Source organism: Columba livia, chromosome 4, assembly GCF_036013475.1.
Source record: "Columba livia isolate bColLiv1 breed racing homer chromosome 4, bColLiv1.pat.W.v2, whole genome shotgun sequence".
Taxonomy (NCBI): Eukaryota; Metazoa; Chordata; class Aves; order Columbiformes; family Columbidae; genus Columba; species Columba livia.
This window is the reverse complement of record NC_088605.1, coordinates 63,926,643-63,949,697: the sequence shown is the minus strand read 5'-3', so window position 1 is coordinate 63,949,697 and position 23,055 is coordinate 63,926,643. Positions and strand designations below refer to the sequence as shown.

The window sequence follows — 23,055 nt, the reverse complement described above, 5'->3', positions numbered from 1 at the left end:
CCATTCAGATGTGATCTGTACTAGCAGTGCTATTTTGACTGCAATCACATCACATTCTGTGCAAGTATTAAATGTATACAAGAAGAGAAGGTAACTTAAAACAGGCACTGGAGTTGAATTTTGCGAAAAAGTGATGCTTCATAAAAGCTCATATATAGAAAACACTTGCAAGAGAAAGTTGATTAAATATACTAATTTCAATTCTGATGATACCTAGCAGTTTGCTATATATGTAAATATTTAATCCAAAATGTGATTTGTGTGTTTGACTTCCACTTGCGAGAGAAACAAGAGCTATCTTATGTGCTCTAGGTGAACCTGCTTTAGCAGGTGGGTTGGGCTAGATGATCTCCAGAGGTCCCTTCCAACCCCAACCATTCTGTGATTACAATGCACTTGGGACTGAATGGGTCCAGCTACTGAGCAGCAGACATTACAGAAGCATTCTCTTAGGGAGGCTGGTTTCGATGTTCAGAGACTCAGGAGTAACCACCAATTCTAAAGCAAAGAAACTACTGAAGACTACTGTGTGGTTGCCCCAGATACTACAAGGAAGGTCTGATATCTCCTTGAACAGGGCCTGTTAATTTGTGATAAACTTGATGGGAATGGCAAATTTATATAATACCTTTAACTATTAAAATCATAATTAATTTCATAATATGCTACTGTGACTTCATTGTAATACTCATGGAACTGTACCTACATAGGAAATTTTTATATTCCCACAACAGCTGTGCATATAGTTTCCACACTTGTCTAAACAACTTGCTTTTGTTTGCCACTCTGAAGTCACAGTGGTTGGATTAAATGTTAAAATGCCAGTTTGCAGCCAGGTTTACTATCTCTATGTGTGCATACCCTAGGAGTCAGCATTTTGCCCTAGCTCTCATTTGTGCTTCCCAGAAGTGCTCTGCTGAGGTCCTAAAAAGAGGCAAAAGTACAGGAAAAACTGGAATTCAGACTTTTTGAGGGAACTTGTGAATTGATCTGGGTCACAGGCAGGCTTCATGCAACATCACATTGGAGCAAAAGGCACAAAGATGTCCAAAAAGAACTGATAGATTCTGGGCCTTTATCAGAATTCAAACTAAATAGGATAGTTTTAAAGTGTGTTGACAACTTACTCTTCCATTTTGAACATGGACAATGTGGAGGAGGGTAGCAAGTGTGGTGTGACTGAGGAATGCTTGTATAACTATGTCCCCAAGGGATCTTTGGTACACCAAAACTTGATCCCTCAGATATGGACATAGTCCTTTATTCCTCTTCCTTGTTGCTTATCTTCCTCCCAATGTCCCTATGGCTGGCTGGTCTTCTCTCAAAGAAGTACTCTGGCTGTAAGCTGCACTTTAGAAGAATCTCTTAAGAACCATGTCCATTGTAAATCATGTGGATTAGGTTTTGTGATGTGGATTAGCTTTTTTGAATGCTGCTTACCTCTCTTTAAGTTGCTGTCATGCTTACCAGCTCCAAATGACAGTGTCTTTCCGAGTAGTAAGACAGGAAGCCGCAACCTTTTTTCTCTTTCATTCCAAGTTCCCTCTTCAGCCCTCTAGGAAACTACGCATTCTTAACACATGCTTAAAATGACAGTGGCTTCAAATGGTGACCTGTAAGAGCCAGGTCATTTGCGGGTAGTTTCTGCAGTGGACTAGACACAGTTCTCTATGCTCCCATGCCAATCATATCAGCCTCCAGAACGTGCCCTATCATCAAAACATGTATGAGTAAGAACATTTTGATCACACAAGAAATAATTCATCGTTATACAGTAATGTCTATAAAACTTTACCAATGAATTTTTTATCAGTAAAAACCTAATTAACCTTTTTTTTAGAGAGTAAAAAGAAACACAACAAACCCTTACATTGCACTGGTAATGTGCAAATGTGCAGAAACATTTTACACAATGCAATTTATAATTATATGCAATTATTATAACTGTTATGCTGTTAACTCCCGGTGTGCTTACATCTCATTGCACAGCAATGGTATTGGCACAACTAACTTAGGATTTGCTCACAAATGAACGAAAAAGAAATTCCCCAAAACAAAAAATGCTTAGAAATGATCTAATGCAAGGCAAACCCACTTTCTGATTTCCTGAGTAGATCTCTAAGGCCTTCCACTGTTACAGAAAATTAGTACAATAGTGTTCTTGTAAATAGATGATTCCTGAATTGCACTTAGTTATGGCCTTGTTTTCCCTATGTCAAGGCTTCACATGGGCTTTGTGCTGGTATAAGCAATACTTAGAGAACAGAGAATGAGAATATGCCGTGTTCTACAAACAAGCCCCCATTCCCTTCACTGCCCTGATGCAACTACTAACAGTATCAGAGCTACAGACATTTCCTAAATTTCTAAAGCATATGAAGTGAGAGGTGGGAAAAGACATAAGAACTCCACAATCTGGAAAGACACTCAAAAACTAAAATCAACACCTTCTCCTTTGCTAGTATAAAAATTGAAAATTGAACAGTAACCCTTCACCTTTTTGGTTTTGCTTCTAGGCTCTGAGATCCTCAAAACCACTTGTATTATCTAGTGCTTTCATGGCAAATTTCAGTGGAGAACTAAATTTTTTTTTTAAGTACATTTTTTATGAACTTATTACATTCTTGAAGAAAGGAGAAAGTAATTTTGTCTTTTCTAAATCTGCTGCTCTGGTCTCTTTTTTTCCAGTCTTGTATTCTGATGTTAGCAGAGCACAAAAGGCAGGAAATTGTGAGTTGGGACACCATAGACTTAGTTTGGGAAACCTTCTGGTCTTCTGGTTCTTACAGCCAGAGAGGATTTTGTGCAGTGCAGTCCAAAGAAACTTTGGACATGATCTTAACATAGCTCCCACTGAGGAACTGAGCTGAGGAGTATCTTTTCCTGTAGGCAGTCAGGAGGGTCAAGGTCTGCATGTATACTTCAGTGGAACCCAAATTTGGTGTGTTTTACTTCTGTTTTCCCTTAGGCTGGTGATTTACTATCAGGTGCCTGAACACTGCTGTTTCTCCAATCCTTGCCCTGCTCCCTGAGGGGCAGGCAAATTCTTCCATGAACACTGGGAAAGGATTGCTGGTGCCTCAACTAACTGCAGTACATAAAGTCATGGATCAGAGCCCTGGAGCTGGCCAATGCACATGCAGGTATGCAGTGCCAAGACAGCTACAGTAAAGGTATTGTTCCATGCACAATTTTCCCAGCAGCAGCCTGTTTTAAGGCATTCCCAGTACCCAGCTCAACTGCCAGCTGCTTGTTCCTGACACCTTTTCAGCTGTGCCAACACAGCTGTTTATGTGGATGTTAGTGAACTGAATCAGGAAATTAATTCAGGTTAAATGGCCTAACAACGCTTTTTTTGCAGAATTTTTCTTTAATACCTGTTTAATTCCCTGGGTCTGATTCACAGTATGGCCTTACAGATGGTCGTGTTGATAAAATTAATATGGCTGTCAAGAGAACACGACAGGCAGGAAAAGAGGGAAAAATTGTTTGAAGTAGCATAAGTCAATATTGCTACCAAAGGCAATGTAGCTTCAAAGTTACAGCTTTGTGGTGTTGCTACTGACAGCTGAGCTAAACTACTGCTATTGCTCAGAGTCCAGTGTCCAGCTTATCGTCAACCTTAGCAATGCTGACATGTCCATAGGTATACACCTAGCAGTTTGCTCATCAGCAGTGATAAGCTAAAGGTTAAATTAAAAGAAGGTAGTTGCCAACTCTGCACTATGGATACCTGCTAACTTCAGGACTAATAATCTTGCAACATCTTCTGTCAATTCTCATGGTCTCAGTTCAGTGGAAAATAGCTTCTGGAGTGTCATTGAATGATGTGCAGGTTTACCATACGCTTAATCCAGAGTAAAAACGGGCAGCCAGTGGAAAGAGCCGATTCAGTTAATTCTACTCTTCTCTCAAACTTAAATACGTCAAGTGATGGCACTTCTCTTGCACCAGATCAAACAGCCAGCAATGCAAGAAGAGTTATTTTCCTTTGAGAATCAGATGGAAAATAAATTGAAGGGATTAGGAAAAGCAGAGGTTAATGAGCTAATCCTTCAGTGAGGATATATCTATAGAAACACTCAAAAAGGGATCCCTCATAAGCTTGCAGAATTTTTTAAAAAGGACTCCTTGCCCTTTGCAAACCCAATACTGCTGAATTTGCAACACTCTTTGGGGTTGTGAAACAATCTGAATTAACAGTGTATTTGAAAATGAAGTTCTTACTTAAATTTTTGTGTTAATTTTAATCTGCCACTGATGTCACACAAATGTAGAGCAGGAACAATTTTACTGAAATCACAGGCACTGCTGTGTCCCTTGAAAAGTTAAATGCACCTATCTAAAATACATACAAAATGTTACTAAATCACGTCAGCATTTAATACCCACTGACACTCATATTGCAGCAGTTTAAATTACTACAATATGAGGCATCAGTGAATAAAATTACACTAGAATAAAACTCTTGTGTCAGAATCTGATCCCATATAAGTGTTTTGTTCTGTTGTTTTAATGGAACATTGCAAAACTGAAAAATCATTAGTAGTCGTGCCAATGCTTTAGCATTTAAAAGGTCCTATTTTCTGTTTCCCCATAGTCCCTTAATGCTACTCCATTAGTTTAAAAAGGCCATAAAGCGAGCACATTTAGTAATTTGGGAATATTTTCATTTTTGTGTTGCTCTTGCCTTTGGCATAGTAGATATGTTAGGTTGTGGCTGAGGAGAAAGGGTCACGGCTGGCTCGCCTCTCTGTTCCAGCTATTCTTGGTTGCTGGAACAGCTCCTAGGGGCCCCAGGCTGCCAATTGTACTAAAATTGCTGGTAGCCTTAAGACTATTCAAGGAGTAATTAGCTACCAAATGTGGGTAATTGTGACAGAGTCTAGCTAATACTACCTGTGTCTGAACAGACTAATTAAAGCCTGCATACATGAGAAGAAAAAAACCCTCTTCTTTTAAAGAAACGAATGATTAGAAGAGAAAATTTGATCTAGTATACACAAAGTTCTATTCCTTCTAGTAGAATCCTAGCAGTTTTTGCTAATTAAACTTGGAAAATGGAGCACAACTAGAGTTTTTAAATTAAATACTTTCACTGTGGGAGCCTTCATATTCTGCTTTTGATTTCAAAAAGCCATTTTATATTTTTTACAAAAAAGTTGTTCAGTGCAAGAACATTTCAAAATTATTCTTGCCTATATAAAATCAGGAGTTCTGTTTCTGCTATCAGAGATATTTTTAATTTTAAGACCAGTTGGAGACATATTATCATGGGTACCTAAGCTCTGTTTCTCCATCTTTACAAAATGAGATGGGCAGGGAGAATAATCTTCTGCTGGTTTGACAAGACTGCAGTTCTTCATGCATCAGTATAGCTGTAATGTTTCCTACATGTGTTTGTCATAATTTGTACCTGTGCTCCTGCCTTCTGCTGCTCCTACAATCAATTGTGAGCAGTACCATTCCATCCCATGTATGTAATGCATGTCTTAGGTGGTATTTAGATATTTGCTAATACAATCATAAAATCTCACAGCTCAGCTGAATTTTCCGTGCCTCTAGCTGTGCTTCAGGAAATAGCAGATTTCTCAGCTGCAGGAGTCCCATAGACAGCTGATTATATCTACCTCTTTCATCTGAAGTAGATTACAGTTAGAACAACCAGAATGAGGCCCTCACAAGAGTAGCAGATTCAGAAGAAAACAGCTCCCTTTACTTCTTCCTGCTCAGCTAAAACAGATCATTTTAGAAAATGAGAAAATGCTTCCTTGTGTTCTAAGATGCTGCAGTATCACTAATGCCCTCTCAGCTGTTCTTCGGGTGCCATAGCCACCAGCGGTCTCTGTGCCTCAGACTTAGACTCCTAAAGTGTCTCTCAGATACAGCAACCAACTTCTGGTCTGCTGCCTTGTCCTTTAACCATAGCTGCTAATTTTGGTGGAGTCTCTCTTTCTCCTCTATCCAGATGGACTGACTGAAAGCCTACATTTAAGATGTAGTGCTCTGGAATACACAAGTTATCTCATTACATACAGCAGAACTCCATCAGGCTTGGTAGCTGTTTATGGCTGTAATCAGTGACCAAATGTAGAGTCCCAAGCTATCCATTAATGCTAATTTTGCTAAGAAGACAGGTAGAAAAGCTGTAATTATTTAGAAAGAAAGCCAGTTCCTTTTCTACCTGCAAAAAGGGACAAACCATGCTATCTTAGGCTGTTCGGAGAGCAGAGAACTGAGAACTGTGAACTGACACGTGTGCAAACACTGCAAAGTTCAAATCTGATTGAATTCCAGACACTTTACAGCCAGGAATACAGGTGTTACCTCACCATGGCAGCTGCAATTCCTTTTTTATAGACTGCTTCAAAGAGCAGCTGATAAAGCCTAATCTACCTGTTTAAATATCTTCTTACCCCATGTTGTGAAAGTGGATTAGAAATAACATATTGCAACTGTTCATCATTCTCCAAAACAAAAGGAAACAAAGCACTGTTATTTAATGCAGCCTAGAACAGTCAGTTTATGATTGTCTTTTTGATACAAATCTGGTGATCAGAGAGGTTGTGGCTAGTTCTTGCTCTTCTTTATCTTCTCTATTGATTTGCAGTTGAGAATTCATGTAGGTGAAACGTTCTGTATTGATGTGAGAGCCCCCATGGAAATGTGAGAACATGGTAGCTGATTGTCCTGCTCCTTGAACTGAGAATTTGAGTGACCTGACTGGCAACTCATAAAGAGATTCTGAAGCAAAGAGCAGCAGTGATACTGGTTTAGCAGGACAGTCCAATCTGAAGTAGTCTTCAGGTGGCTTTAACTGGTTTTAAGACTGAGGGTGGAAGTTCTGTGCATGATGTATGTGGAAAGATGGCAGAAGGCCCAAGACACAGGATTTCAAGGAGTCTCTTTGTTTTCAGTCTTCATAACAGCAGTACATATTTTGTGGTCCTTGCTATTAGCAATTGGAAACATCTTAAAAATGAAAGGCAATCATTGCAGCTCAAAGGAGGGGAAAGAAGTAGAAATTGCTCTGTAACCTCATCACTCTTTCATACAATTCAGGAAAGAAGAACCCAAAAATAGGAATGGCGATATGTCTACGTTTTCTAAAAGTCTGTCAGATAGTGCTATGGCATGCACCTCTTGCTACTTGAACTAGAGACATTCTGGCTGAGGCAGTGAAAATACAGCCATATAATCTACATTTTAGAAATACCTGTCATTGTTCATCATTATTCACATAACTTTGCATAGATGGAAGTAGGGGGTTCTGTATGAGTACTTCCTTGCAGTAGAAAATGAAGGCTTGATGAAGTAAATTTGTGTGACACATGCATCTTCCATCTGGAGGCATGAAAAAAGACCACACTCTTCAAGTTTTATAAGATAAATCTGTGGTTTGGGTTGTTTTTGTTGTTGTTCTGTTTTTAATTGACAGTAATTAGCAGCTCACATGTAAGGAAACTAAATCCTTTTTCCCTCCCTACATTCAGATGCAGAGCTGCATTTCCTATACCTACGATTGGTCATCATGTCATTAAAATGTGTTCTTTCTTTGTTTCTTTTTACATGGGAGGATTGTGTCCTGTTTCCTATCCTGCCCAATGAGCCTGATATTCTCTTTAAGTGGCACAACTTCAAGTAGCACAAGTGCCTGACCATTTACTTTCAACCAACAGCTCTCAACCAACAGCGAAATGTTAGCCTGATGACCAGCACACACCTCAGAGAGATCTGTGTTTAAACACATTTGGCCAAAGCAGGAATTAGGCTGGATTTCCCACCTCTGATAAAGGACTAATACCGTTTTGTAAACTGAGATGTTATCACCATAGTGTTCTCCCCTGCTAGATCATGTTAGCAGAGGGCACTGATCCATCCTGACTTCTTTCTGGAAATTCTGCATGGTGACACCCAAGTAGATGGAACAGACCACCTGCAGCCCTGCACTGAGGTTTCCCACTGTAGGCAAGTACTTCCTAGGACAGTGGCTTCGAGAAGCATCCTGATCAGCTCACTAGTCGCTTTGGATTTCATTCAGAGGCATGCAAGCGTCCACTGTGTCAGGAGCTTAAGCGTGGAAATGGATCTCTGGATTCCAGACTCACTCACACCTCATTAATACTTAACCTAACTACTACCTAAGACCTCTGCACAAATTGTCATGGAGTTGCTGCTGTGTTCTCTGTGCTGGCTGGTTGTAATGTGGTCTTGTTCAGGAAAGAGAATGGCTATGTCATGTCATGGTGGTGTTTTACAGTACAGTGCCTTGGCGAGGGAAGAGCAGAACTTTCAGAAAAGAGGTGAAGGAGAGGACAGGACAGCTGCTTTCCATGGCTGTGCAAGCTTAAACTGCCTTAAGCTGCTTGTGAAACCACAGTTAGAGTCTTTAAGTATTTCTAGGGAGAAGCATTTTTCTATTTTTAGATTAAATGGCATTGCCACTCCAGTTTATCTAAGTAGTGCTCCTACACAATACCGTTATATTTAGAAATCACTGAACTCCTTTATGCAAGAATGTATTTTGAAAAAGATCACAGTACCCTCCTCTGTTTTATTAGTACTATGAGTCTTGTAATTTATGCTAGACCACTATATTCCTTTTTAATTACCACACACACAAATGTACGTCTTCCCTATGTAACTGTGGCATTCGTTTCCATCAATCTTTGTCTCAAGTATGCGTATAAAGACTATTCCCCTGCTTTTCAGTCACTATTAGCTCTGAGCTTATCTAGAGGCTCTGGATCATGGATAAGGAAAATGCATATTGGTACATGAAATTCATGTGCATATTGGTCCATGAAATGAATACTTACTTTGCATTGTTCTCCCAAGTCCTTTTGAAGGAATCCATTCCCTCATCAGGGTTGGACTGGATGTCTAATGAGGGTGGATTTGTGGCATGCAGCCTGCACATTAGCAAGCAGTGCAAGACTCACATGTCTGAGTGAAAAGTACACTGTATAACACATTTTCACATGTCACATTTCAAAGACATACCTCATTATAAAGCAGTGAGGATCAAGGTCAGACACGGGTAGCTGGGACATAGTACAAGGAGTCTTTAAGCACTGAAGACTAGCAGAATAGGGGGAGAGTTATCTCTGGGTCAGGACTTGCTTCGTTGAGTGTGGTTATGAAGCTAATTGGTCAGCTCTGCATACTCATTTGCTAGTGGGAAGAAAAATCTGGTGTTAACCAACTTCTGGCTTTGGAATTTGAGTATAGATAAATAATAGCAGGTGTTCTTCAGGACAGAAGGTTTATAAATTTCTTCATCCGTTGTTCAGGAATTGCAAATTATTATTTTTCATTTCAAATTCCTTTTCCCTTTATATTTGCGTGGATATTTGTTTTCAATGACCTAAGGCTGTGTGTGTGGTCTCAGAAATTAAACACTGAATTGAGTAGAAATAGGTTACAGAACACATGGAAACATGTACTGATAGTCTTTATGCCTTTAAAAACCTAATCTGAAATCAATACCGAAATGCCAGGAGATGAGAAATACCTATCAGCATGAGTATGTGCAAGCACTTTGGATATGCAGGAAGTAATTTGGCACAAGGTTTAGACATTTCAAATGTCGGGGTTGAGCAATATGAGTAGTGTAATCTTGTTACTTCTTCAGAATGGCACACATGAATCCCCAAAAAGAAATCAAAGCCGATTTTCTAAATTTTAAGAATATGCTACTAAAATTTTTATGTGTCAGAGAAAGTACATGATGTTAATGAAGTGAGGGAATTCATATTGAATGTCATATGTCACCCACACTTGCAGTGTTCCAAGCTGTGCTTAGCCTGTGCTGCGACATAATGTAAGCAGTGGTATTGCACAGAACAGGTGGGAATCTACAGGCCTCAACACAGACAAACCAGGCAGCCTTGGCAACGTTTTTTCTGATATTTGTCGTTTGGCTGTAATAGGACAGATTTGCTCTTACACTTTCAGGTGTACAGTAACAGGAACAGATTGGTTACTAATTTGAATTATTTTAGTAGTGCATCCAATGCAAATAAAGCAATTTAGCAAACAATATGTGAGTGAAAAGATTCAGAGCTTTGCATCAGCTTTGTCATTTGTGGATATAGCAACTAATTGCCTGACGGAGCTTTAATTAAAAGCAATATTATATGTATAGATATTTATTTTATATTTCCGAACTAGAGTTGGTTGAAAAGTTTGACGTAGTGACAGAATAATGAGATTATCCTGCAACTCTTTCATTTTAGAATTTTAAACAAATATTCTATTTGTAGGAATAAACAATTTCATATTCAGTAGTTCATCTAGAAAAATAAATTACTTAGATTTTCTGTCTGAAAGAGGATCACTCCAAAACTGAGCATGTATCTTTAAGTAGCTTGCATCGTAACATGTAATTTAGAAGCACTTTAAAAATCTAATTCATGGTAGTCAGTCCACCATTATATATCCAGTATCACATGTATGTCTGAGGCTTGGTAGACCAGTAAGGTAGATGACTCACTTGATTTGCTTATGTAGGTGGTTAGATCAGTGGTACTAGTAATTCCATAGGCTCTGTCTACATTGCCTTCTGTACTATGAGGGTGCTGCCCCACCCAGTTTATTGTTCCAGCTTGGAGCTGGCAGCTCTTGGTGCCACCTACCCTGGAAGGAAGTCTGTGACCTAATCTCTGAATGGTGGAAGATTCCCAATGCAGCAGCTTAGCAAAGGCTTCCTAAATCAGCCCTGGTATGAGAAGATTGCTGTTTGGTTGGTCTGGCGTGATTAAAAGCAGACCAGCACCTAATTCCACAACAAGGTCAAGAAACTAAAGGAGGTCAGAACAAGCTAAGAATAGCAGGTTGTGCACAGGGGCTTCGCAGGGGAAAGCATTCTTGGCTGAGTTGTGATCTTTTCCAGGGGGTTTTTAGCAGAGAGGCACACACCTGTGACATGACACTGTATGTAGTGGGAAGAACATGGAGAGGATCTCATTGCCTAGTGAGAGATTCAGGAGAACCTGATTTGTCACAATTTTTCTTTTAGGCAATTACGTATATTAGGCAGTCTCTAGAGTTGCCAGCCCCATTCCTAGTCTCTGACTCAGTCATTCAATATTCTTGTAGCCTGACTTCATTCCTGCAAGATCACTGTATTTGTAGTTGTCAGAGAGGTGGGGGGAAGTGGGGAGGGAGAGAGAGGAGCCTAAAGTGCCAGCTGCAGGGGTTGTGTGCCAGATGGTATTCCCCCATATGAGGCCAGGACAGCACATGGCATTCAGGAGCCTTGGCATGCCAGAGACACATTCCATGCATTTCCAGCCAGTGTCCAGTGATGGGCACCACGATTGTTGTAATCCTAAGAGTTGTCATTCCATCCTATTCCATGGCCTGTGTGGTCGTCATAGGCACTTATTTAATGTATATCAGCTCCTGATTTAGAATGGTGTTAAAATACATGCATAGCTTTAAATGTGGCTGCTAAGTTAGTTTGTTTTGAGCCCTATATCAGGCTTGGTTGCTGTTGTAGAAAATAACAGGAATTTACAGAATAGGATAGAAAGCAGCAAAATATTGGTGAAATCCAGAGTGATTTTTCTGCAAGTGTTGTTTTATCCACAGAGTTGCTGTTGTAGGTGGTTAAGAAGTGAATTAGGATGGGGCTGTTAGCTGAGATGTGCCTATAGTGTCCTTTCATGCTTTGTTCCAGAAGGGGACTGAAAGCAATACTGAGTAGCACTGAAGCTGACCCAGCCTCGCTTCCCTGCTCACATGCTGTTTTGAACTGTATCTCATTCGTCCTGACTATAATAGATACCTGGTAAGACTATCCCATGCAATCAAATAGAGTCAGAGGATGCTCACTCACCACACAGACTCTCTATATGACCTTCACAGTACAATGACAAAAGAAATTCAGGCATGCAGAGTAACCTCAGCTATAGTTAGGTTTAGTGCTATTCTAAATTCTTTGGGACAGAATAAGGTGATGGCAGTCAGATAAAATGATAAAACCATGTAATCCACATTTAGATCCTGTAATTGAGTGTATCTATAGAGAGGGCATGGAGGGGCCATGTTAGTCACTGTCACTGCCCACGGATGTAGAACAACAGGTACAGGGAGATTATGCAACAGCTCTTCTTTTTCCTAGGCTCATACATGTATACTTTTAGTACTCCCCACAGCAACCCTGTTTACTTGGACTTTTTTTGATGTGGATTTACTGAGTTTTCCTGCTGCAACTGATAACTACTACTTAGCTACACAACAACAGAACAAAGGGTATGGAATCACATATATATTTTGTCACTGCTGTATATGCTGAAATGGTAACTGGTCTATAAAAGTGCATTGAATAGATTTTATTATAGTTAAGTATAATGCTTTCTCAGAGGCAATTGCAACAGCCAGTTGTAATAAGAAAGGAAATAAAATTTTTATATTAATGGATGATCATACTCAATACAGAGCTTGTTTTACACTTATGCAGAGTGATTCAAGCTTTCATAGGTTCCTATTCCAGAAAAAGGTGAGATAGGTAAAGCAAATACTTTCCTAATTTATTCTTAAAGAATATGAGCATTTTAAAGTAGTATATGTTTTAAAAATCAATCAAAACTTTAAATATATATGATCTACTTCTGTTTGCAAACAGGGCTATCAAAAACCCCCCCTTATTTTCAGTACAATTTTTAGTGCTTTTACTCTAAAACTTTAATGTTGAATAATCACATTTGGAACTGACCTATATGTTCTCCTACAAACTAATTTTCTTATCACTCTGTTTGTTTCATTTCTACAGCCTAGTTTTTCTTAAACTAATTGTGTTGAAAAATAAGGACTGATTGAAGTGGAGTGACTAAAATCCCTTCTTGTACCTTGCTTTTTAGGTTCAAGCCTTTTCTACAGAAAATGTCTCCTACTGCCCAGAAGGGAAAGTTCTTCCCAGTTGCTCACCTAATTATACATCTGGTCTACAATCAAAAAAATATTCACTGGGTCTGTAAGTCCATCCAGTGGCTGCATATGGGAATTGCATATTTTAGAAGGTAAATTCCAATCTCCTGCAATTTAGTTTATTGAGTAGTGTAATTAGTATTATTACTGGAAATAAACATGAACCAAAATATACAATTGGAATACTCCCAGCCTGGGGTGATAGTAGGTCAGTATCTGTAAAGTACCCTTTGAATAATACTTAAAATCAATTTGTTATTGCAGCAACAGGACTAAGATAAAAGTTGATTATTAGTATTTAAATTAATCACCTACTAGAACGAGGAATAGAAACCTGCTGAGTGAAAAGCTTTAGCTTATTTTCATTCTGAAACTTAGACAACTCAGGTAATTGTGAAGACAAGCTCTTATTAGAGTTGTCCTCTTCGATCTCAGTATGCTTGTGTTTCTACTAAAATGAACCTATATGAAATTACATCTTCTGATTGTTCAATATGTTCTTTGTTAAATTCCATAAGACACTACAAAAATTAACTAAAGAACTGAATGTAAAGAGGACAAGATCTGAACAGTGTGTTCCAGAAGTCATATTAAGGATTTATATGCAGACTATTTCCAGAAAATCCTGCCTAAGTTCCGTATTGAATCTTGATGGGTCATCAGACTAAATCAGCCTAGCTGGTTGTTTGAGAACCTACAATTAGACGTAGCATTTCTCCTCGGTGATGACAGCAATTTGAGCCTCAGTGCCTTGAGCTCTACTTCTAACATCACTTCCATTATTGATACCAGTGCTGGAGTTGTGACTGTGGAAAATTATCAATGCGGCACTTTTACCAGTTAGAAAAAGTCCATTTGCTAAAAGCCTTTTAATTCTCTGTTCTTGACAAATACCAGCTTCTAAAATCCACCATTATTACTTGCTTTTTTCTTCCCATGAACGTAAATGTATCTTTAATTTTGCCTTCTAGAGTGAATACATTATGATACAGTGTACAATTACATGATAGCCTATTATTTGCTGTGGGGTGCCCTGCTTCTGTTAGTGCATAAGTTGGGAAGGCATAAAGAGAGAATAACATTTATAACACCAGCCTAAATCTAGCTTTTTTTAAATGTTAAGTGCTTTATTTTTCAATATACGTAAATAAATTTTACCCTAGAAAGTTTCAGAGGCGTATCTAAGATACTGTCATGGTGGGTACTTTGTATGTGTCGAAATAACCATATAGTAGCAATTGCATGCTGTGGTGTAACAGTTGCCTTTATATTCCTTTTGAGGTTTTTTTACATTTCAGATCTTTGTTTGTTTTCAGCCTAGAATTGCCACTACTGAGGTTGCTGTGGATGTAAACTTGTGCAGTTTCTCTCCAACAAGATATCTTTTGTTAGAAACAACATCTAAAGTTAGAATGTTACATTTCTTTCTTGCTGCAGTGATGACTGTAAAATGAGAATGCCAGTGTTTTATGGATATGATGCAGCTCAGATTTTCTGTTCTGCTACATAGACTCTGCTTTTGGGTTTTTGTTATTGTTTTTTTCTTTTTAACTAAGGCAACAATTAATTTATATCTGGTTCCAGTTACCTTATTTGGTAACCTAAGTACCCTTTAGTCCTGAAAACAGAGCCCTTCATTTGGGCTCCATGGGACTTTAAATGAAAATAAGATGGCTGCAAAGGAACATGATGAAAATATACTTTTAAGAACATTATGAATTAAAACCCACCCAACCAACCAAAAAAGCAGAAAGCATTCACCTCATCCCTGGACCCCACTCTAGCAGCTTTTTGCATGGTTCCTGCTTCACAGAGTTGGCTGATATCTTACAGAATCACTTTCCTCTGTAAGGATAAGGAGCTGAGTGATATAGAATCAGTTTCTAACTCTTCTTTCCCTGTGAGCTCTGACTCTCAGCATATTTTGAGTTGAAGCATAACGTACATTTCCTTAGAGCAAGGTGTTTATTTTAATATTACGTGCTTGATGAGCCCTCAAAAGGTTGTGGATTATAACATTGCCTTTGTCTTATCCTTCCTTCTGAGCACAACCAGAAGATCTCTTGGTTATTTTCTTTTATCTGTTTTGGCCAAGGTTAGGATTTTGTTATTCATGTATCAGTTATGACTGCATCATTTAGCAGAACCAGAAAGACTCAGCTTCTTGGTAAATAACATTAAATAACTATGAATCTTTCTAGAGGTGTCCAGTATATTGTTCCATTTGTTCTGTTAAATATATAGGAAACTATTTGCCCTCATGATTTATTATTCTCCGTAAGCTAGAAGACAAGGAATAAATAGGATGTGTTTCTGGTTTGCTCGGAGTTCCTTACTGGAGATGGGAAAAGAACTAAAATGTGGTAGGTCTCTTCACTAGGCTGTAGTAGAGCCTGCTTTTTGACCCTGCCAAGCACTACTAATCTTTTAAATCTTCTCCTTTGCACAATAAAGCACAATTTAGTAAGGTTTGTCAAATGTTGTTGCAAAACTGGGTTAATTTAGTGCCATGATGTCATTTAAAAGTGTCTTTCAAATTCGAACATAATTCTAAAAATGTCTAATCAGGGTTTATGATGTTATGTTCAATATTTCTTACACTTGCATCCATAAATCTGTTTCAGTTATATTTTTGCAGAGGTCTATCCAGTTAGTGTTTGGTTATGAAGTTACAAGTCGGTTTTGAAAAATTTGTTTCATGAATATTTAGAGCCCATCTGTTTATGAATGAAGCACAGACTGAGGAGACAGCATATCATAGGTGACTCATAAACTGGTTCTGAAATATTTAAGCTCGGAGCAGTACCAAGTGGTGAGCTTGCTTCTGTTGACCTGCACACAGTCCTGCAGCTGGTGGTGTAGGCTCTTGGTCTTCCCTTGAGTTAGTCTCTTCACAAAGCTGGAGGCCTTTTGGGTGCCCAGTCTTAAGAGATGTTCGCTCTCCCATAAACCTGCCTCCAGAAATGGGTAATTGACAAATGTTTAGTGAAAAATGAAACAATAAATAATATATTCTAGTAATTTCTCTGACAGCTTTAAATTTTACTGTAGTAAAAAAAAAAAAAAAAAGGCTGCCAGTCCTGTCACTCTTCTAATTTAGAAGTGTATAGTTAAGGGTCACAAGAAATTCTACATGTTTACTGGTTATTTTTCCATCCCTGCACTGAGGAAGGTGCTACAGTATGCTCATTGTGCAGTTGAAGGAAGTGTGGCAGAGAGAGCAGTGACTCCCTTCAGGGCACACGTCAAGAGTGGTGGAGGCTCAGTCATTCCAGCTCGTGCTGACAGTGAACACTGCTGCATTCTTCACAGCATGAAAAACATAACTTACAAAAAAGAAAAAAAATAGCCCTGGTAGCTCAGTTGTTGGGACAGGATTTTCAGAACCTGAATTTTGGCACTCAGGTGCCATCTGCTCTATACCATAATGGTTTAGTCTTATTGTGAGGAACTTTGTGCTTTTCAAAGGGACACCTAGATACAACTAGAAAATTCAACTGACTAAGCCAGCTTTTAAGAGGAGGGCTCATTGCAATTAGAAGGGAGTGGGATTATTTTAACTAAGCAGTGTTTTGATATGATGAATAAACTAGAAAAATCTTATTCCTAACAAAGTACAAAATGGTCCAGTGGCATTTGATTTATTCCTGCTGTAAGCCCTAACTTACCTTTGAGGAGGTGTTAACAGAAACTCTTCCGTCAAGCCCATTTAAGAACAAGCTTTTACTCAGCATGAATAATATTGCACTATTTTATGAATAAGATGAGAAAATTACTCTACTTGTATGTAAGTGAGGGAAGATTTTTACCATTTGAGATACAATGCTGATGGAGCATGCTCCTACAAACATACACACCAAAAGCATCCCTGGCAAATCAGGTCACTTTTCTGAGCCAAAGAACCCAATATATGGCTTTCACTGTAGTCACATGATCCTGGGTCTTGCCTTATATTCTGTCTGCTACTAAAAAGCTGTTAGGACCAACGCATTGACCTTTACTAGTCCCATTACTTAAACTTGTTCTTGCTCACAGTGGCTTTCAAAAAAGGCAGGAACCACACAGAATGGTGAAAAAAGTGTAGAAAGGACATGCATGAAGTCGCTGGGAGGAGAAGGCAGCTACTGTTATCACTGTCATAACATTGCTTAAGATCACCTGAGCAGGTAGCACCTGTGCAGCATCTCTGATTAAATGATGCCTTCACCTGGCTTTAAGGAAAGGCTGAGTACATGGCCCAAAAAGTTCTGCCTTGGGACTCAGTAGAACTCTATTAATGAATGAAACCAGCACTTTTTGTGCAAAAACCAAATGTTCCTCTCATCTCTGAAGTGGCTCTAAGTTACTTTTATCTTGTTAGCCTTATTTTCCAGTAGTTTTGGTTTTATGAATAGTATTAAGCAGGCTGCTTCTATAGTTTTTTCTACATGATAAATGTTTTTGTCAAGGTCATTTTCAAACCTGATTGGAGTGTAGGTCCTTGCATCAGACAGCTCACTGTCAGCAAATAAGGGGTCCAAAGTGTCTGTCCTGCATTCATTTGGGAGGCTGGCCATGTATAGAGTGGATGGAAGGAAACTGTAAACTAGAGGGTTATAAATACATGAAGAGTCTCTCGAGCAAAGCTCTCGAGCAAAGCTCGAGTGGTTTCTAATGTTAGCAGAACCCTGAGATGACTTCAGTGTCCTGCTTAGTTTTTCCTGGTTTTCTGTTCTCTGTGAAGCAGGGCTCCTTTAAAATGGCAAGAGAAAGCCAGTGGTATTTAATAGAGAAATTAAACTTAGTCACTAAAATGGTAACTGTAAACATTTACAAGATGACTTATTCTGTCATTGCCAGAGACAGATGCATACACTTGTATTTCACCAATGTAGTTCAAACAGGAGTTCTGAACTTATTCAATGTAATTTACTTCATTTCCTGGCCATGACGCTTTTGTAATTGGATATTATGTAGAACAATCATGGGCTTTCAAATACTGTAGGTACATGAATTAAAGTATAAAATCAGAAAGCATGTTACTACAGTACAGATTTAAGCAGGCAAATTAGGAAGATAATGAAATATTTATTATGCGCTAAGGAATAACAGGATCGTTATTTTCACAGCAATGCAACAGGAAATAAATTTTTAAGACTAAGAATCTAAGATTTCCATACAATGACAATCAGTAGTAACAAAGGAAGAATAACCTCAGTCAATAACATTCAGGAAAAAGAAACTGAACTAAATTGTTCCTGAAAAATAATCCATAGGCTTCAGTAATAAAAAATGTTATATTTTGCAAAATGCACTGCAGATTACTCTGAAACCTGTAGGCAGAATCAGAGTAATAATGCCCAACTGTATATGCTTCTGGCCCAGGAGAGGAAGAGTTCTGGTCTGAATGAAGAAGATAAAATAACAGCATGTCCTGTGTGTTAGCCAAGGCTATCAGGCTTAAACTCAGTCACAGCAAATAATAACCTTGTTTCTACAGAAATGTCTATTTTTCACACTGTGCAGCAGAGTAATCATAAGAAATCATTTCTGATCATGTTAAAGGATATTTACTGTAGTTAGTTTGAAGGAGCTTTTAGCATGTAAACAGCATAACTTGTTTCAGAGGTGAAAGGTCTAGACCAAAAAGGCAGTATTTGTCTGAACTGAGAGCAGTTCAGAACAACATCTGAGTGTGGGTGGAATCTATGAAACAGTGAAGACCTCCAGGCAGAATTACTTTGATAACATTGCTAAAATACAAGGTGCATCTTAACCCCAAAATCTGTCAAAATCCTATAACAAATTCTCATCTCAAATGTGAGAAATTAGATAAGGACGAGTACCATTAGGACAACAGGACTGTTTTGCACCACCATCCTTCCCTATCCTTTGTAAAGCTCTTTAAAACCACAGAATATTTTGTCATATTGTTACTAAAATATGTTGCCCTGGCAAAAATTAGGTGCACTGTGCCTCAGCTGTGATTTCCAGGTGTGCATGGAAGTGTAGGACTAGAAATGTGGCTCTTTTGTGTTGGAACCCAAATGACTCCAGTCAGGCTCTGGGACCTCAAACGCATTTGCCTGACAAAAGCCCTGTCATGGGAGCAGGACTGGGCTGTTACGTTGGACTCTGCTGCAGAGTGCTAAATTTGGCATGAGAAAACATGCTACACGGTTTTGGTTGATAGTGTATGAGATGTAATTGATCTTCCAGCAGTTCTTTTTACAGTGTAATCATAATAATGGCTAGAGTTAAGTTAAAAGTAAGTTAGAGGTTATGGGATTCCAATTAGAGGTGTTTTCTTCATGTCAGCTTCTCTGTGGCAGCAATGAAAATGCTCACTAGGTTTCAGGCTAAAATGTGGAATAAGGCTAAAAGTGATTACTCCTGTGTGAATACACAGTTCCTTCTTCTGACAGTAAATTTATCTCAGTTATGCTTTAAAGAAGTCTACAGGCATTGAGAATTATATTAAACATATACCATGTGTGTAAGAGTGAACAATAAATTTAAAATACATTAATTTCGGCCTCAGATGGCATATAACTCTTAATATTTCCATTTTGTACCCTGGACAATATCTCATAGCTCTATAAAATTTCTTATCCTAAATGCAGGTGTTTTCTTAGAACAATCTTGAAGGCAAAAATACCAGTCTTTTCCCCTTGGAAATGTAGAATATTAACTCACAGTGTAGAACACTAAGTCGGTTATATCCTGGAAATGTTACTGTTTGAAAAAGGAAAAAAGCCTACAAAATACAGATTTGAAATCACTTTGCAGAGTAACGCAAAAAGTTGTTTGAACACATGCCTGCGTTGTCATACTGTGCTTAAAATTGCCAGTCATACATGGCATTGAATACAGTCCCATCACTGGGCCAGCCTGAATGGAAGAGAACTGCTTGCCAGAGTCCCTCAAGCACTTTGGCTCATCTCTGGTAATTTTTTCCTGGTTTACTCCATTTGAGTTTGTTTTTGTTTGTTTGCTTGTTGGTTGGGGTTTTTGTTTTTTTGTGTGGTTTGTGTTTTTTTGTTTGTTTTTTGTTTTCCCCACTAGATTGCTTTTAAAAAACATTGTGTTAATTATGTGAATACTTCTGGAATTACATGCATTTCAGAGAAAGGCACTGCACATTGTGCTGTATAGCGTAAGAATGCTCAGAAATTTGTTTAAAATATTTCATCATATATATTAGAATGATTTTTTAAAATATAGGTCTTATTGAAATAATTATGTCATTTGGCTGCAGTAGTGCAGGAATAAGCATACAAAAAGAAACTTCTAGAAACTTCAGGGTAGACCACATTCTTACATGTGTGTTGTCCGGAAATGAAGGACGCTAATTATAACACCAGATGATATTCACATGTGTAGATGAACACACCTATTATTTTTCCTGCTTCACTTCAACGCATTTGGGAAGGTCTGTGATGGAGCAGACCTGCCACTTTCATGGGTCATGAGAATCTATGAAGTATCTGGCAGGATCACTTACTTTAAGGTGTGATTTCTGGCTGGAATAAGATCTGGAGGCCAAAGGGGAGGTGAGGACTTTATTAATCTTAACTGGAAGTAGGATAGAGAGATCGCATCATAAAACATTCTGTCAATGCCAGCTATATATTCTAAGATTGGAGTAGCATTTTAAAATCTTACTGTGTCTGACAACCAAGTCTTTCCATTGAAAAACAGAGAGAAAAACCTTCTCAACTCTATTTTTGTCAGAAATTAAGGAACCTAGTGTAAGGAATGTCCACAAAACCAGCTTGCAATGAAACTATATGGGCAGGTGAAGGAATTTTGGAAATGTTACATGAAGGCTGTGGGTTTGTGTGTTTGTTTTAATGGCATGGGGTTTAGATCTATCTGCGCAAAAAACAGGTAGGAAGAAGACATCTAAAGTTTTTCCGTGTGCACCCCCCCCCCCCAAAACATAATAGTCACAGCTCTTTCCTGGAGCACAGGGCTTGAATTTCTTGTTCTCTAGTTTGGAGCCAGAGAAAGAGGAGAAAATGGTATTGATCATGAATCCTGAAGAACAGGTGTCTCACATCAGTCATGGAAGAATTCAAGTCTTCAGTTTATTCAGAGGAGGAATTCAAACATGCACCTTTCCCTACAAAAGCAAACACTTTAACCTTTAAGTTACCAAGTATTGCAAATTGGGAAATGCTGTGAATTCTCTCTCTTGTTTTTAATGAGAGGGGCTGATATGACATAGACACCAGCTCTAGAAGAGAACCAGTAGCTGAGAATCCTGAATAAGGATAGACCCCTAACTCCTTAGAGGTGACAAAGATTAGATCCTCTTGTTTCTTGGCATCTTTTACTGGGAACATAAGTGGCAGTTCATTAAATTTGCTGGTTTGAATGCTTGAATTTCCTGCATTTTATGGGGAGTGTGTGTACCTTCTCTCAAGAAGGTGAATTTTATTGCAACATATAAATCCTTGATGGAACTCAGTGATTTTTTGTGATTTTTTTTCTACTCTAAGAACAGCTGAGTTTTTCTAACAAAATAAAACACCAGAGTTCTTTGTACTCATTCAGTGTCAGACACAAAGCAAAAACGAGCATTTTTAAAATTCAGATGTGAGACTTTGTGCAGAACCCTTCTAGAATGTGTAACTAAAGGAATGTGAAAAGTTTTAAGCTTTAAGGTGTTTCAAGTTTTAAGGTGTCATCTGATACGATAGACTGTAATCTTTCAGAGTTTGCTGCCAAATCCTAATCTAATAAAGGCAGATACATTTCCTTTAGCAAAAGAGTTTCCAGTCATGTCAGAAAAAAAAGTAATTAGAGCAGTAAAGGAGATTGTGATCTGCCTAGGAAAACAAAGTAGTTATTAATCTGGATAATATTTGTAAAAAAATTACTTTATTGCAAAAGCTTAGATTCAGACTGGATGCTGTTTTAGTAATTGCCAATTAGTGATGCATTTATTTTGGGAAGTATAGTAACTAAAAGCTTGCTGGACTGAGAAAATAGTGCCCGTGCACAGCCGAAGTGGGAGTTCAGAAGCATGACAGGTTAGCATTCCAATGCAAGTCTGTGATTTTAAATCATTATAAATCAAAGTTGTTTCACTTCCCCTTGGAGTGGAATAGGGTCATTTGGAAATAATATGAAATCACTTCATCAGAAAAAACACAATGGCATATTTTCTTTCTCAGACCACACAATTTGTGAAGCAAAACAAATAATTTTTTTCTAGGTTTTTCTGGTACCTAGTTCACAGGCCTGTTTTGTGGATAAATTAGTTATTTTAAACTGCATTAAATTGTATTAATTAAATGGAATGAAGCTGTGTCATGGGAAGTTCGGACTGGACACTGTGAGAAGGATCTTCAGGGGGAGGGTGGTCGGTCCCTGGAACCGGCTCCCCAGGGAAGTGGTCATAGCACCAAGCCTGTCAGAGTTCCAGGGGCGTCTGGATGATGCTCTTAGGCATATGGTTTAGTTTTAGGTAGTCCAGTGAGAGGCAGGGAGTTGAATTCAGTGATGCTTGTGGGTCCCTTCCAACTGGAGATACTATATGATTCTGTGATTCTATGAAAAATTACGAGGAAATATTAATACACAGTAGTAATTATATGGAAGGACTATATTAACCTCTTAGATATCTTTGATTTTAGTGTTTATTTTTTTACTGCCTTTGTTATTTAGAGTTACTGAACTTCACATTTTGGGCCAAATCTTCACGTTTTATATGTCAGTTTTCTGGAGTAGTGACACCCAGATTTCACATATGTTGCCTTAAAAGACCATGAAGGCACTCAAGAATAAACATGTGCAATGGTAATTAAGTCATCAGTTGTCTCTAAGTTTCTTTGAATGCTCTACTGCATCAGGAACATAGCAGATGAAACGGGGTTTAGTTTCTTTGCTGAAACGACCTGTTCTCTCTGCACCTTCATTTCCACCTTCCTTCCTCCTTTGCTTTCTGCTGGAAACCGCTGGGGCCCACGAGATGGCACTGCACCATAGCAGGGGCTGAGGAGACCAGCTCCACAGCTCCCCTTTCCTAGCATGGATGGATCCCTTTTTAAACTCCAGAGATTTGTTCAAACTGTACTTTCCTAATGCCACAAATATCCTGCCTTTCCAACTGTCATCAGCTGGGAATTGCAGAAG

General features: G+C 38.5%; 1 protein-coding gene across 1 annotated transcript in view; it reads left to right on the top strand.

Moving 5' to 3' along the window:
- Positions 1–23,055, top strand: part of JADE1 (jade family PHD finger 1) — a 163,515-nt gene that overhangs the window by 11,769 nt on the left and 128,691 nt on the right. The window contains exons 4-5 of the mRNA XM_065062064.1: positions 2,969–3,143; positions 12,867–13,025. The gene's annotated coding sequence lies outside the window, so the exon portion shown is untranslated. The remainder of the gene's footprint in view (positions 1–2,968; positions 3,144–12,866; positions 13,026–23,055) is intronic.